Raw genomic sequence first — 17,530 nt, forward strand, 5'->3', positions numbered from 1 at the left:
CCCTCTGTCGCCGCGGCAAGAGATCAAACACTAAAGCGAAAACGCGGGAACGAGGCTCAGGATAAATAATTCTAAAAATACCATCGAATAAAGATTGCGGCGAAATCGTTAATCCTGAATAGCTGGCCGTAACTTAATTTTATATCTTCAATACACTCTCCCATTCTACTACTATCTCTTTACGATTATTGCGTTATCGTTTCTTGCTGCTAGTTGTCGACCATAATGGCGTCTTTCATCAAGTTTTGCTTGAAACGCTATCCCCACTCCTCACCGGTAGACTATATAGGTTAGAAGCAGGCGTGTTACCGGTACGTAGGGAGCGTAGAACCGAAGAAAGGTGAATTCTGAAGAGAATTCGTGTCACGATCAAAGACGCCGGGACGCTCTAATACCATAGACGAAAGGTCTGTTTGGTATTCGAGCCGTGTGAGGTCGGTCGGTATAGGAAGGGTCGTGATTGAATCTACGAAGCCGGCCACGGTCCAAAGAAACACCCTGCCGGCATTTATATCCCGTGGGATCCGCCTTCTCTGTTTCCATTCCTTCTAGCACACTTGCCTCTGCGCCTTGCGAGTTGCAGCAAGGAATAGTTTTATTATAGCAAGCGCGTTGACCATAAGCGCGAGAGGACCCCCCGTAAACCGCATACCCCTTAGTCCCTCGTGTCTTTGAGAAGGGGAAGTGGATGTCTTTGTGGAATGAACACTTTGGGTAATGATAGAACGTGGAAAAACTCTGCTGTTGGTTTCTTCTTGTTGAGGGTTTCAGATGTTTCATGGATGAAGAGGAATGGGAGATGGTTAGGGTATTGTATTGTTTGAGGGCCTGATTTGTGATTGGGGAAAGGTGATGGTGAGTTGTGAAATTGTAGGGGAAATTTGTGATGGCTGGTTCAAGTAAACAAGAAAATATTAATATTTGATATATTACATGTGTATAAATATAATATGTATTATGTGTACATATATTTAATAATTTTTTTAATTTAGTTTTTAATTATTCTTTAAATTGGAATTCTAATTAAACAAATTTTATTCTTAAATTTTGAATTCTCAAAAAACATTTTATTATTATTATAGCTATGAATAATAATTATATTTGTGAAACTAGATTTCAAGATATCCTTTACGTTAAATAAATGGTTACATGGATATTGTTAATTGCTTTGTCCATTGGTAAATGGAGGAGGAGGTGATATTCGAGTAATAAAAAACGATGAGAGTTATTTTGAGAATGGACTAATTCGATAAATTTTCTGAAATTTTGTTTTCCATGGGGAACGTATAAAATAGACATGATCTGGATATTGAGAGAAAAATTTTAACACTTTTATGATATAATATTCAATAATAATTATTAATATTTATAATTACTAATAATAGAATTTCTAATAATTACATAAATCAATTGTTAGATCATTCAGACAATCTTAACATATTAAAAGAAGAAATAATCTAAAACTTCAAAAATATTAAATTTAATAATTTACTTTATAAAGATAAAAATACATATATTATTTAAATAAGTAATGAGTTCTTTTATAGCTTATATTATCTTATTTTTAAATTATTTAGAAATTTTAAAACTTAGATTTTTCTAGCATATCTTAATCATTATTTCAAATACAATAATATAATTTATTCCTTTCTCAAAGCATTCTTTGCATTCTTTTAACCTTCTTTCATTTTTTATATTTCGTGTCATCTTGCGTAAAATACGAATCTGGATCATTGTACCGGCCAAACTCTCCTTATTTTTGAAATATGGATTCTCGCGCGATCCCCCTGGCCTCTTTCTCGGCCCTTGCAATATCATATTGAATATGGGATCCCATAAGTTGAGCGATAATGCAATATGCCGACGTCAGGTCTTGGAGTTACCGGACTACGAACAATATATATATAGAAAGAAGTTCACACGAGCACTCTCTATTAAATCTGGATTTATTGTCATCTTTCCTCTCTTCTTTTGTTTCGCAGATCTTTCTTTTCATCCTGTGGATTTTAATAATGACGGATCGTAATATAATAGAACATATCGATGAGTCAAACTCTAAATTCATGCTTTTTTTTTTTAATTCCAAAGATTTAAAAAATTATATAAACCATTAATCATATAATTTATTATTTTTCGTTACACATTCTATCTTATAATTTTGAGCAAAATCTTCGGTCAAATATAAGAAATAATTAAATTATAATTATGCATATAATATGAGAAATATGAACAATTTATATATCGTTCCTATTTATACAAAATTGCTACGTTTACAAAATAGTTTTATAAAAAAAAAAAAGCTTCGGTGGAAAAAAATCATCATGGTTCATTTTTCTTAAATTTCTCTGCTTTGCAAAGCCTTTAATTTAAGATCATTGTATCAATCGAAAGAAGATTACAGATTCGTGAACGGGCCGCAGTATCGAGAAGCGAATGATTTACGATCCGCGTCGGCTGTGCCCCTTTTCTCATCGTAAATTGAAGTTAGCCGTCGTCTTTATGGTTTGCAGATTCCAAGGCTCCATCTGCACGCCGTGCCATAAAACTAGCTATACATATATCTATTTTTCTCTTTCCTTTTTCCTGCATTGATCGATCGAGTCGTCGAACCACTTCCGTTATATATAAGGCGTGTAGCTCGTGTTTTAGACATCCACTCGTAAGCAGCTGTTTTTTCAATGATCGAAAAGGGAAAGACAATGAGAAAAGAGACAAGCTGGCCACATCAAAAGTGAATTTTACGTGTTAGAATACAGAATTCTAGAGAAGAGATCAATTAATCGTGAATAAATTCATTCGATCGTATAATCGATCGATTCTAAACTCTGAACTATTTGATTATACGTGGTCTTTTAAAGATATTTTGTAGAAAAGCTTATAGATTTAACAGAATTTGTATTAAAAAATGAAATTGGTATAATAAAGAAGAACATTATATATTTTTCCAAAATTTACCTTATATAATCATTTTATTACCAGCTTTTCTCAAAATATGATAAACATCGTCTCAAAAATGATTAAAGAGCAGTTTCCTCCTTTCCCTAATAAATTTGATACTTTTATGTTACTTATGTAATCCTACTTATTAAAAGTACTTCATCTTTCTCAAGAATGCTCGATTTACTTTATACTTCTACACTCGTATATTCATGGTTTTTTTCTCGTTCAAAGAAAACGTTCTTCTCACCCCACTACCATAAAATAACTAATATAGATCACATCTTTAAAACCATCAAATCATTTCCCTCCGATAACTTCTAAACTTTTTTAACTTCTTCCTTAAACTCCTCTCAAAAATCTCTCTCCCTCATCGCTTTACCTCATACCCTCACTTCATCAATTTATCCACGTGTCCAACGTGGATTCCCCCCACTCCTACACGCCGTTAATTCGTCGTGTACGAGCGTTGGTCTTATCTCCGGTCCAGTCTCACCTCTACGGTCTCGCGATAACACTTCAGCCTAAATTCTATTGCCGGAGGCAGGCCACCGGCTGATTTAAGGGTCTTTCCCATCTCTGTATGTTTCGGGTGCACGCATATAGGCTTGCCTGGAGGGGCGAAAAGCTCTAACCGAGGCGTATGCCACCGGTAGATAGTAGAACGTGATAAGTTAAATGCGCGGCGTCGTCCCTATTATAGGTTAGGTAGACACGAAATCGCCGAGAGCGTAAACGAAATTATAATTGTGACACGAGTCGAGAACGCACAAGAATAAAAACACGGCTTTAATTTTTTACTTTCATAAAATAATAGATACATCGATTACGCGATGGATATTATCGTAGTATATGTTTCTTGAATAATTAATCCATAATTGTCACGTGATAATCTAAACCAATCACGTAATTATCTTGAATTTAAATAGATATGATAAAAGATATAGAAATTTGATTTTTAAGCGTTGTAATGTAATTTTGGAGAATTATCTTCTATGGAGAATAAATTTTTATTAAAATTTAAATCTGATTTACGATTTTGTTATACGATAGATGTTATTTAAAACTTATCTTCTTTACATTTAATTTCAAGAGGTACATACATATCTCATGTAAAAAAAAAAAAAAAAAATTCGTGTGATTTCTATGGTGGACAGAATTCGCGGGGGACAAGTTGTGGCGTTATCTGAAATTTAGGGTGCAGCTTCAGCGGAAATTGAGCCAAGGCCATGGCGGAAATTCCCCTCGCCCTGTGGGAGACTACAACGAGCCATAAATTGAAGAAGGTCGCGTTTGAATCGAAGCGTGCCCCTTCGACGTGAAAATTGAGTTAAACACGCCCCTTTGCGCGGGAATCCGACGCGTGTACGATCTCAGTATAGGAAACTAAATTGATGTACTATATATTTACTTATGACACGCAGCAATATACTTCGAATTTACTATTTAATAGACTTAAATCAAAAAATTTTTTTATTTTATTTAATAAGGAATTTTTGTTAACTATTTGTAATATATGTAATTACAATTTTAATTATTTTAATCTATTAATAATTATTCAAGTTTAATATACGTCATGATATACTAATAAGATATGTTTCTTTTATTACAATGTTTTTATATTTACAAAATTCATCGATTTCGCGAATTCAATATCATTATTAAATTTATTATCATGCTCTAATACTTAAATTTTTTTTGAAAATTTTATTTCAATTTGAAATCTTATGAGATGGTAAATTCATACTGAGACCCCCTCTGTAGTTGAACGAGAGGAAACAGATCGGTTGATAAGTAACTCCTTTTAACATGCAACTTGTTCAACAAGGATATTTAAATGTGTTTTCTTCTCAATTTCAATTTTATCATATTTTCATTTTTGATAAGAAAGATCACGTTTTATTGAATGATTTATTAATTTTTAATATTCTTTCAATTATTTCAATCTTAATTTATGATTAATTTTTTAGTAGCATTTATATTTTTTCAATTGTAATTTTCAATAATCTAAAAAAAAAAAATCAATTTTTAAAAATTAAGCATGCTTTTCAAAAATATACATATTTTTTTTTATTCAGCAAAGTTTTCATTGTATCATACTGTATATGCATAAGTAACGATATAGATGTAGCTAATATTTGCTTTAATGAATAAAAGTTACGCGAATTATGCATAATTTTTATGGAAAGGGCTTGTAATAAAGATTTTTACATTATATATTCATTTGATTTTCGTAACATATTTTTTTTCGAAATAATTGGAAATTTATCACGAGATTATCGATTTTCAAGTGTACAATCTTATCGACCGAGTCTTGACTCGCTTTCTCGCACATTTATCGATCGAAATATCGAAGATATTTAAATAATATATATATATATATATAAAAAAAAAAGAATCAAATTCAATGTTTTTAATACATTATACGCTTTTGGTACATTTTCAATTTCATTGATAATTCATACAATTTTTTTTTATGTTATTTAATATCAAATAAGTTTATTAAAAATTTTTAATAAGAAATTAAATAAAACTTGGGAAATTAAATAAAATGGAAAGTATTAACGTGACATAATCTCTTGAAATTGTTAATTAAATTCAGAAAGTCTGCTGATGCTAGGAAGTGAAGATATTTGTGAGCACGAAAATGCAGACTCAGCAACAAAGAAGTGCACTCTGCACATGCATGCTCTCTCAAGAACTGTAGATAAGTGCACTTCAAGTACGCAGTCAACAGTAAGAGTCTTTCTTAAACACTCGGTACGCGTTTTAACGAGTCCCATTCAATGTATTCCATATTTACGTCCTCTATATCTCTTTTCCTTTATCTTTGATTCCCTTTTCTCTTTTACTTTTTTATCTTTATTGTTTCTCTCATTGTAATTTTCACTTCCCTCTTTTCCTTTTTCATTCATTTTCGCCATTTCTTTTATCATATTACTTTTCACTCCATTATCTTCGTTTTCTTCTTTTTTTTTTTTTTAATCTATATTTCTGATTTTTTTTTTCTTTCTTTTTCTCTTTCAAATTGTTCTTTTTTATTTCATCCCTGCTCCTCTTTCATATATTTTCTTCTGAGTATACATATATGTATATACACACTCTTCCAGCATTCTGCTCGTTTCCCCCATTCTACCATCCTTTTGCCACATTCGCATAGTGGTCCTTTCCAACAAACGCCATTTATATCGGTGTCGAATCGAGGGTGCGAACTCGCTCTATGACGCTCCTTTGTATGCAAACAAGGTGCTTGTTTCTAAATTGGGTTGCAAGTCGAGCCATCGTTAATTAATATATCTCGCAGTACGAATTAAGCTCGCTAAGCGAGACTTGCCTCCCGGCCCAGGCTTCGGTATCCATCCAGATCGTGTATATACGCACCAAGTAGTGGGGATTTACCCGTTAGTCCGTTCGTTAAACGACCGCCCTGGGAATCGTACCAATCATAAACGGACCGTTTCTGCCATCTTTTGGAATACTAAGTCTTCACGATTCGTTCGTGACTGGTTTACATATACAATTTGAAATTGATAGAAATTAATTTTTTAATTTTTTTTTGCATTTTTCTCGTTCGTAGATTCATAAGACGAATCTGTTTTCATAGAATGAAATCGTATCATTCAAGATATTTTATTCAAATAATATTTTCAATATGTATTTTTTTTTTTTTTTTTTTGTAAAGAATTTTATAAAGTAAAAAAAAGAATATTTTAATAGCATTTTTCTTCTATATTTAACGAGTGTATACCATTAATGTCACGAACTTTTTTTCTTTATTATTACTTGATATATCGTGATAAATTGTCAATTCAATTAAATCGATTATAAACGCGAATGCATGTGCAATGTGATACTTGGTTTATCCGTGTTTATTACCAGGATAATATATAGTTACTGAAAACTTGACTTCCTTTGGCAACTTAATAAATCTTCTGCTCACCTCTATGAAATACCTGTAATTACAGCTGTTTAAACCGAATAAGAATTAAGCATAATAGATATATATATATATATTCACTGTATCCATTTAATTTGAAATTATCATTCAAGTATCCGGAATTCAATCTAACTTCTCGACCCGTAGATTTTTTTTAGCGTTTTTGCATTTAATTAAATTTTCCAAGTTTATTTACTTGCGCTACGATCACACAGATGCCGCCATATTCAATTATCAACCGTAAAAGATTGGAAGATTGAAAAATGAAAAAGATTGTAGTTGAAAGATTCTTGCTAAACAGATGGACGAAATTCCATTACAAAACGAGATGAAATTCGTACAAATTTATTAAGAAATATACGTAATTTTCTCTGCATGTCTTTATCTAAAGTAAAATTCTTTTATATATCATATTTTTTTTAAACACAAGATAAGCGAAGAAATTTTGCTTAATGTCTACTATTTTTTGAATTCTATGGGTTTCTACTACTTACTAAATATCATAGATGAAGAAGAGACAATCAGTAAAAAAAATTAAGTATTATGAAATGAAAGAAAAAAAGAAAAATAAGAAAAAACTTGATAGATAGCCTATTATTTTAATCTCAATCTATAATAAGACTTAGAATATAGGATTCTACGTCCCTAAGAAGTAGGCTTATTAGTGGGCGTAAACTACAAATTTAAATTTTAATTACATTAATTCCATTTTAATTACATTAATAATACTGGATTTAATCATTTAGTCGATTGCTCGATATTCATTCCAATAGGTATATTATCATTTAAATATTATATGTTTTATACTATGTGAAGTTATGTAGTAATATACACATTATATCTACATTGTATCTAAATTCTATTCCATCTAATATTATTTCACAAATCCAAATTAAACCAATATTCTTTCTTCTAGATCTCTTAATCATGTTTCAATGCTTGAATCACAATAATCCTAACCTTAAAGAAAGAATAGCAAGCAGCGAAGCTTAGGTTAGACATGCTGAAATATGAATATTTTCGATTTCTTCCTGCACCCCCGGGGGAGAATCCTTTCAGCCGCAGATGCTACCAGAGTTCACGACGGCAACCAGTTCCTAAGAGTCATAAATACCTGGCGCGATCTTTGTGGAAGGGTTTCTGCGACCCTAAATCAAGGTCATCGGCGACGTACACCGTCGCGGCTACTCTTCACTTTCACCTTCTCTATCCCTCTCCCTCCCTCCCTTGACAGTCGGGTGTGCAACAGCGGGGAATATGATTTAGTACTTTTGACGGGATTAATAATTTCCACTGGCAGGGAGGTAGCAGATGTCTCGACATTTTCGCACCCCATTCTCGCGTCTTCTCCACGTCTCTGCCATAGTCGATTGCTAACGTCCTCGACAGTTCTCGCCTTTTTTTTTTTTTTACCCGGCTGTCGACCGAACAAGGTGAATCTGTCATAGTCTCTATGACGAATTTAGGCCTTCACGCGCTTACATCTCTGCGCGCTGTCTTTTTTTTTTTTTTTTTCTTCGTATTTTTCACCTGTGACATTTCTTTACAGAGTGTCGAAACGACTACACAGGTAGCTTTCACGAGAAATGTGCGTGTGTGTCAAGCGAGATGTATTTTTGAGATTATGATATATTTTTTTTTAGTCAAAGTGGTTCTCGAATACAGAGTTGATTTAGAATGTGACGGTTTGGAGAAGGAGGACATTGAATGATGAAACAATTCGTGGAATTTTTGTTATTAAGTTAAGGGATGGGAAAGATGGACTTGAGAAGAGTGAAGAATTTCATAATGTGAATAAATCTCTTTTTCTTTTCTTTCTTATTATAATTCAATTCAATTTTATGATTTTTATTATTACTTAAAGAATCAATGGTAATTATTATTATGATAATAAATATTTTTAAAACGTTAAAATGCTGATATGCAAACATGCATATACTAATCTGAAAAAAAAAACCATTTTGATAATATACGGTTATTTAACAAATTTAATAAAAAATGAAAAATGTAACTTAATTTGATAATCATCATTTGTTATCTTTCATTATAATAAGCTTCTCACAATTGAAATAAAAAGTTTTTCAATGTAAGTGAAAAACTGCTGATGTTTGTTATATATCAAATTTCTAATTATTTTTTTTTTTTTATAAAAAATAAGAATTTTCATGTAACAATTATTAAGAAAAAATTAAACGAAATTGAATGAAAAGAAAAAATTATCTCCTTTGATGATTCTTTTTTTTTTTGTCACTTCATTTTGGAATGGAAATAAATAATTATTTAAATGGCGCGTCTTGTTAACACCATCACTAGTACTCAAAACTTGGACCTAAATATATCAATCACATCCTGATAGTGATCTCAAAAGGATAGCGTGGGTGACTATACGGATGACAAGCGTGTTACGCCAGTGCGAACAGGATTTAATGTCGTCATCCTATTTGTTTTGCATTCTTTTTTTGCCAAGAACAGATTTATACTTATCCAATTGGACAGATTTACAAATCCTGCCTCTACCTGCATAGTATGTACGTTATATGAAAGTAGAGTTTTACTTTAATTCTCGTTTTTATAAATTATCATAATAATTCATAGAATATGCATACTAATATTTATTTGAAATATTTTCTGTTATATAATTCTGTATAAAATATATTTTTACATAATAATTGGATAATTAGATAATTTATCTTACAGCATTAATTTATATATGATAATAAAGTGTTGTATTTTTTCCGCATTATTCATCATTTAATTTTATTTTTGATATCTTTTATTAAAATTAATAAATGAATAATATTGCCAATATCTTGCAACCATCTATACACAATATCTGATATCCTGTTTTATATAATATCAAGCTTCTTCTTGATTGATATTTGAAATTGGAAATAACTTAAAAAAATCCCTAGACTGAGAAATTGAAATTTTTGAAAAATGCGCGCGAAATATAGAGGTTACGATTATCAGAATAACCATAACTTCTTACGTATGATCAAGAATCATTTATTAATTTTCCATTCGAAGAGACAGTTTTTGAAATAGATCTTCTCGATCAGCCTGCCCTCTGTAATTTCAATTATACACATGCAATCACTGTGCGCGTGAATAGCTCGACTGTTTTTTATTTTCATCCAAAAAAAATAAAACGAGAAGAGAGTATTCCCTCAAGGACAGGCGTAAACACGTCTCGAGGTTATCGCCTTCGATCCATTCGTTCGAGTTAGTGAGTAGCATGTATTGATGAAACATAGGCAAAATTCTTGTTACAAATCATTTTTATTTAATATTCATTCATTCGTGCTAATATTTTTGATCATTTTACATCAAAACGTATTAAAAATTGTTAATACATTATGTCCGTCTGTGTTAACAATTATCTCGTTATCTTCTTTATTAATAATTTAAGAAATTTTTAATTTTTAATTTAAATATCCGTCTGATGTTTTAAAAAATTTTATTCTTAATAATAAAAAATTGATATTATGCAAAATAGTTGAAATATATAATAATTCATTGTAAAATTTAAATCATATAAAAAAAAGATTGAATATCTAAGATTGAAAATCACAAAGATGCATAAAATATCGAATTTTTCTCTACCTTTTAGTTTTCATATTCATCCGAAAAACGATTCCATGAAGTCAGCCCAACTGATTGCCAGTTATTCCAAAGTAGTGGTTGCAATCGTGCTCACGAATAAAGACTTTTCTAAGAAGAAAGTTTCAAGGACAGTCGCAAACGCGATTCCGAGGCTACCGCGATGAATCTCCGAGCAAAAGGCAGTTTGAATGTGAGCCTTTAAGTGCGTACCCAAAGAAATGACGTGTAGCAGTGGAACATAGAGCGGGAGAAGGTAGAGGGGAGAGAGGTTGCATCGGGAGGAAGCAAGAAACATATATGTATATAGGTAGTTCCACTGATGTGCAGGTTGTTCGTGATCCAGTGATGGATTTTTCATTTCTCTCTTATATCTTGTAATCCCAATTTAACGACTTTAATTTAAAATTATACATTATATATATATAAAGCATATTTTATTTATATACTTATTGGATTTTAATATTTAAATGAAATTCATCACTATAATAATAATAAGCAATAATGTTTAATCGATCGTGAATTAATATTATATTCCAAAGAGATATTTCTAAATAATATTAAAAATTTCTTTTTTCAATTAGTAAAAAACAAATTGATATATATATATATTATTTTATTTCTTGTAATTGGAAAAAATTAAATAAAAGAGTTTGTATTTAAATAAAAAATTGTTTAAGTATAAGAAATATAAGATAATTTGATTTTCTACGGAGATTAAGATTTAGAGAAATTAAAAATTAAGATCTTCAACATTTTATTTAAAAACAACTGTCGAAGTGAAACGTATTACACCGAAAACAATTCGAATTCGTGTTGCACTTCGCTATCCGAAGCGAACGCAGTAATAGAGGCCAGGTAGGCGGGTCGGTGAGCACGAAAAGTAGGGCCCCGCAGCCCTGGGGAACGTTTTTCTCTAAATTACAGCTCTGCTCGACTCGTTCGTTCCCTGTTAAGCCTTTCCTGCGAGCAACCAAACCACACTTGCCTTTTCTCGTCCGACCACTACCTGAATTCCCGATTTCTCTGGCGCGTATGCTCGCGCTCGCGATTTCTCAAACATGTCAAAAGACGAATGGTTGGTGTTCTTATGCTTCTCGTTATATGTGACCCAGTCCTCTTAATTCAGCAGCAGAACTATCAATGGCAAATAAAAATATATCTTATTATAAATAATTCGGTGGAATTCTCTGAATAGTAATTTTTAATAACAATTCATGATTGACATTGAAAATGTTTGAGATTATAATTTTTTATTCATCGTTTAGAAAGCTAATAAAATTTATTTGTCTTATTTTCTTGATGTTTAACTATTAATCTTTATATGTACAGTTTTAAAATTTTTATCAAGTATGAAATGGAATTTGTAAATGTAGGTTAAATTCCATTTAAATGACTGAAGAGTTCTTCATTAGAATATGTATATGCTTCAAGCTATTTAATTATGCTGTGCTAATCATCAATACTTGTCAGTACAAGTAACAATCTCTTAAACATGAAGTTCTTAACGGATTGGTGACAGCTATTCATTATGTAAAAATATGAAAAGCAATTGAGCTAGCGAAATCTGTGAGATTCGCGATTTTAGTATGGTTGGACAAGAGTTTTCATAAGATGTCCCGATATTTATTAGACAAGATAAGATAAACCGGATTGCGAGCGGTTCAGAGCCGTCTTCAAAGAATGTAAATAGAGAAATAATCCAACGTTCCAAGACAAGGTCCATTGGGCACAAATTTCCATCATCCTGTCGCCTGTACAGAAATCTTACTCTCTTCTCCGAATCTTTTTTTATCCCACTTTCTCATTTTGTCATTTAAACGCAATGCATTGCGATACTAGATTGATCTCCTTAGATCTATATACAAATAATTTAATTTAATTAATAATTTAATCTATATACGATAATGTTCAATTGAATCAATAATGTTCATTTTCAAGAAGAGTTAGAATATAAAATTAGAAAATGCAATTAATGATAAAATAATAATAATAAAAATATTTATTGTAATAATAAATTTTATCAAGTCATTATTGAGTTTATGGAAAGTAATGTAGAAATAATTTATCATAGATAGTTTTAAAATAATTATATTCACATAAATATATTAGATAATTTAAAAAAAGTATCTTCAAAAATCTTTTTTATAAAATATATTGCAATTTTTCTCTAGAAATATATTCAATTGCAATATGTTTAAAAAATTTTTTTATACAAAAATTTTATATATATATGAATTTTTATATTTTATTTCATATATGAAGTTCATTTAGTAACATATAATCAATTATAATTATATCACATATTCCATTATGAATATCTACCTTGAATAACGTAGTTGATTAAATATTAAATTATCTAGGGAATTTTATCGAACATTCTTTGCGTAACTAATCATCAAGAGAATTCAACTGAGTTTTCGTAACTATCGAGAATTTTAACGAAATACCGATGTCTTTTCTTGAACGCAAAAGATCAGTTCAAAGTTCGATTATAAAACTACTAGATCGTAAAAACAATTTGAAAATTCCAGACTAATAGCCATGTACCGCGACTCGCGCGTCGAGATTTCATTAATTTAACTCTTCACTCTTTCTTCTTAGATAACTTCATACCGTTCACAGGTTCATAATTTCATGGAAATGATCAAGCTTCTTCCACCAACGTCTTGATTCTCTTATCCCATTTCGTATATATGTGTAAGACAAAGACGGAAATATCGAAAGCTCAGAAAGACGAACAACGTTCCGCCAATGGAGGCAACGAAACGGACAGGCAGAACTGATTGGTAGTTGGTCCTGCGCCGTGGATGAACTCACGTAGTTTCGAGTATGCCCCGTTCGAGCCATCAGCAGATGTATTCTAACCTACAATCTGCATAATTTCCTCGACTGGATTTCCTTATCCTTCTGGCCGATTCGCTTGCGTCCGATGGAACTCGACTTCCATTAACAATTCCTTTTCTTCCGTTCTTGTCGATCGTGTCGAGATCTCGAAGTTTGTGCCGAGTTTCGTTCGCGTGCGAATTGTTTATAGCGCGTGTACGATTCGAGTTACGGTTAATCTTGAAATAGAAGGTTAAAACATGGTATGATTTCAATTGGAATATTCGATACTTTAAATAGGAATAGAGGCGTATTGAATGTAACAAAATTATATTATTTATGGTATGAAGTTTATCTTTGATGATTTTTGCAATATTTATAAGTGATATTTGAATAGCAAAAAAAATATAGATGGTTACATAAAAGGAAGAATTAATCTTTTGTAATTCTCTTTAATTATTTTTTGGTAATTAACAGAAAAACAGTTGATAGATTTAATTTATCAGTGTTATTTAGTGATAATAAAAAAAGTGTAAAAAAACTAAAAAGAAAGTAATTTTTAAAATTTTAATAATTAAATTTTATAGTATAGTATAATATAAAAAGTAGAAAATCAATGATTTTCTTAAAATATCGTAAAGATTTGAATATATAACATATTATGTAGAATTTTTTGATGGAAATATTTTCATTTTCGAATAATATTATAATGACATACAATAATTAATTTAATTAATATTTTGATTATTAGATATTATTACATGTTTATCCTGATAAAGTAAATTAGGTTAAATAGTATTATCTGTAAAAATCTAAATCTTAAATCCTTAAAATACCATTATTTAATTGAATCATTGATATATTAGTTTTGAATACATGCATATAAAAAGAATTCAATGATATAATATCAAAAATTTTTTGCTAATAATTCAAAAGAAAAAATATGAGAAATGTTAAGTATTATTAATCAAAAATTGATATATTATACATTATACATGTATTATACATATATTATTATACATTAATATTATATATTAAAAAATAAATAAAAAAATATTTAACATAAAAATAAATAAATATAGATAATAATATCTTAGACATTATTATTAATTATATTATGATGCTTTATAAAATTTTACATAATAACATTATAAATCAGAAATTTATTAATTATACTTTATTAATTATACTTTATTTTCAGCTTCCATTCTCAAACCAATAAAATCCAAAATGAAATTTCATAAGAAACAGATTAACTTTCCATTCTTTCTGAACAAGTTTTCCCAGTTAAGAAGTCTCCTTGTTTGTATCCTGACATGCCGAGAACTGTCGAGTGTCGACATAAGAAGGACAGAGGAGAGGGGCAGGATTTACAAATATTGAAACAGGCTGCATTCGAGCAACTACTATTGACGGAATGTAGTAAAGGGTCGAGTTGTTGTCGGTGTTCCTTTCGAGAAACCGATGTGGTTCCGTGTGCACCTCTGCCTTGGGAAGTCATAATGAGCAGGAGAATGCTCGTGGGAAACGAGAGAGAGCCGATCGCATAAACGCGGGAAAGAAAGCGCACGCGCGTGGTCACATGATTGTGGACGCGTTCGCAAAATTCATGTGTTAATGTCACGGAAGAATTATATGCATATGCTCTGGAATTGTCTCAGCGTTAATAGATAAAGATTAAAGTAATAGATGAAAGTTAAATGTGAAAGTTAAATGTGAATGAGACTAAAATTAAATAAGTTCAGTAAGTGAATTTTTTTTCTATTTGCAAAATAAATAAATAATTTGATGAACAATAAATTAACTTTGATACATTTTTCAGCTATGAAAATTTCTTTAAATATAAAGGAATTTAAAGGTTAAATATTAGTAATACATATTATTTGAAAAAATTCTTATATGTGATGAAAAATATATTCCACCAATGGCTAGGACCTAATTTCATTTTCATGATTATAAAGTTAGAATATATTGCTTTGATATCTTTAATTCTTTTAAAATCTTTCAATGTGATTGAAATCATTTATCATTATTTATTAATATTACAGATAATGACAAAATATTTGAGATACGTTGTGAATGCTTTTACATAGATAGATCTTTCGTGTACAATCTAATTTACAAATTAGAATTTGAAATTCGAAAATCGAATTTACGATTTTTTCAAGCATAATTATTAAAAGGAATCTTAATAATAATGTAACATATAGAATAGATACGTGCTCGCATGCTAGAGAATAATAACAGTGAAACAATTGAGCAGAAAAATTATAATTTCGAAGGAGATTAATTCTAGACTGTTCTATACCATCAATTTTCTCGAGTTCGATATTGCACGGTATTAAAAACCGGATGTTCGAACAGAAAATAATCTTGAAATAGTATAAAAATCATCTTCCACAGACTTCTTCTTTCTGTAAACAGACTCAAACGATTTGTTAATCGCGCATTTCCGTTGCACGAAGGGCTGCAATAATTCTTCAGAAAATTCTGTTCTCTAATAATAGTCGATCAGTATCTTAGATCTCTCTAGAAACAGCTGCATCAAATAGTTCTTCGTCTCTATAAACTTTAAAAACTTAAAACTTTTGATAAAAAGTACAATTCTTTAGAATTTTTTAAATTTTTATTTATATAAAAAAAATTCTATACTTTTTTTTTAAAAATATAACTAATATTAAATTGAAACTCGTTATTATTAGTTCTTTAATTGTATAAAATTCTATTTATTTTTATATGTTCAATACATACTCAATACTTCATACTATATTACTTGAATTACCAAATATTTTTTCAATATTTTTTATCTGTAAATTTATCTTAAATCTATCACTTTCATTTCTATTTTTTATTTTCTTTCTTCTTTTATATTTTCTCATTAAACTATTATTAATTTTTAAGATTATTCATTTAAAAATTCAAAGACTTAATACAAAAGTTTTTTGAATACAAAAACTGTTTTTTTTACCAAACTAGTTTATTTATTCAATTTAATATAATTGTTGAAGAATCTTAATTGATATGATATTAAAAATTTTAAAATTCAATTTTTCTATTAATTTTCTATTACTATTATTTTAATATTAAATATAACATCAGTTTTATAATGATTTTTTGATCTTATTCAATAGATTAAATCTCATTTAATTTAATCAATTTATATTGAGACAATCGCACTATCTTATTTCAAGTAGTAGCAGTTAATCTATAATCTAACCTAACTTTGATTGTAATCATTAATGAAGAAACATAATGAAGTAACGAAATTAAAAAATCTCTGGATATGCAATATCTGTTAAGTCCATGGAAAGAAACCAGTTCCTCAGGGCGAAAAATTCCATGCGTGTCGTAAACTGGTGCTGACCGTGCTAAATATAAACGGGAAAAGGAGGAAAACGTAGCTGTGAAGTTCGGTGATGCACCTGTGAATATTTAGTGTACACCAGCTGTTTCTTAGCCGACAGGTGTCTAGGTAAAAATTAGTCAATTTATAATTGAACATATATACGATTTTAATTGTTAGAAGAATTCTTTTTTTTCTACAATTTTGAATTTATTTGCATAATATGAATTTCATGTTTTTATTACAAAAAAAATTTTTACAATTTTAAGTTATATTCGGTAATTTATAAACTATATTTATGACTATATTTGTAATGTTTTAATAATATGTGATATTAATTCAATCATTCAATTATTCATAAAGGATTCATTATTTAAAAATGAACTGAAGAATTTGTAGAATGCTTTAATTGGTTTTTTATTAGATTTTTGTAATAAAGTTATATATAATTCGTGAATTAAATTAAAATTTGAGAATTTATATATATTTATAATTTGAAATTGAGTGACAATAGTGAAAATGACATTTAATCTATGATTTATTTATTAATAATCAAATTGATTATAACTATATTTATTTATTAATAATCAAATTGATTATAAATTTATAAATATAATGATAAATTTATATTATAAATTTAACACATTTAAAAACTTATAAAAAATTCAGGAAGAAAAATTATTATTTAAAATAATAGTCTAGAAATTTAAAATTAATTATCGTAAATATATTAAAAAAAATAATATTAATTCCATTTTTTTGACAAAATTAAATGTTATAATCTATTATTGTAAATTAATTTAAAAACTTAATAATAATTCTTCCAATTAATTTTCACAATTTCAAATCTAAAAATTGAAAAATTTTTAAATTAAAATTAAAGTAAT

At 29.2% G+C, this 17,530-nt stretch overlaps 1 protein-coding gene and 1 long non-coding RNA gene across 9 annotated transcripts in view; both read left to right on the forward strand.

Moving 5' to 3' along the window:
- Positions 1-17,530, forward strand: part of LOC100863451 (uncharacterized) — a 93,429-nt gene that overhangs the window by 58,493 nt on the left and 17,406 nt on the right. The gene's annotated exons all lie outside the window — the stretch shown is intronic.
- On the forward strand, positions 12,702-15,053 carry LOC147656932 (uncharacterized). Its single transcript, XR_015293434.1, has 2 exons — positions 12,702-13,563; positions 14,502-15,053. It is a non-coding gene; the product is annotated as an uncharacterized LOC147656932 (long non-coding RNA).

Source organism: Apis florea, unplaced genomic scaffold (genome assembly GCF_048593485.1).
Source record: "Apis florea isolate Af1SG1 unplaced genomic scaffold, ASM4859348v1 contig_3493_pilon, whole genome shotgun sequence".
NCBI classification, from domain to species: domain Eukaryota; kingdom Metazoa; phylum Arthropoda; class Insecta; order Hymenoptera; family Apidae; genus Apis; species Apis florea.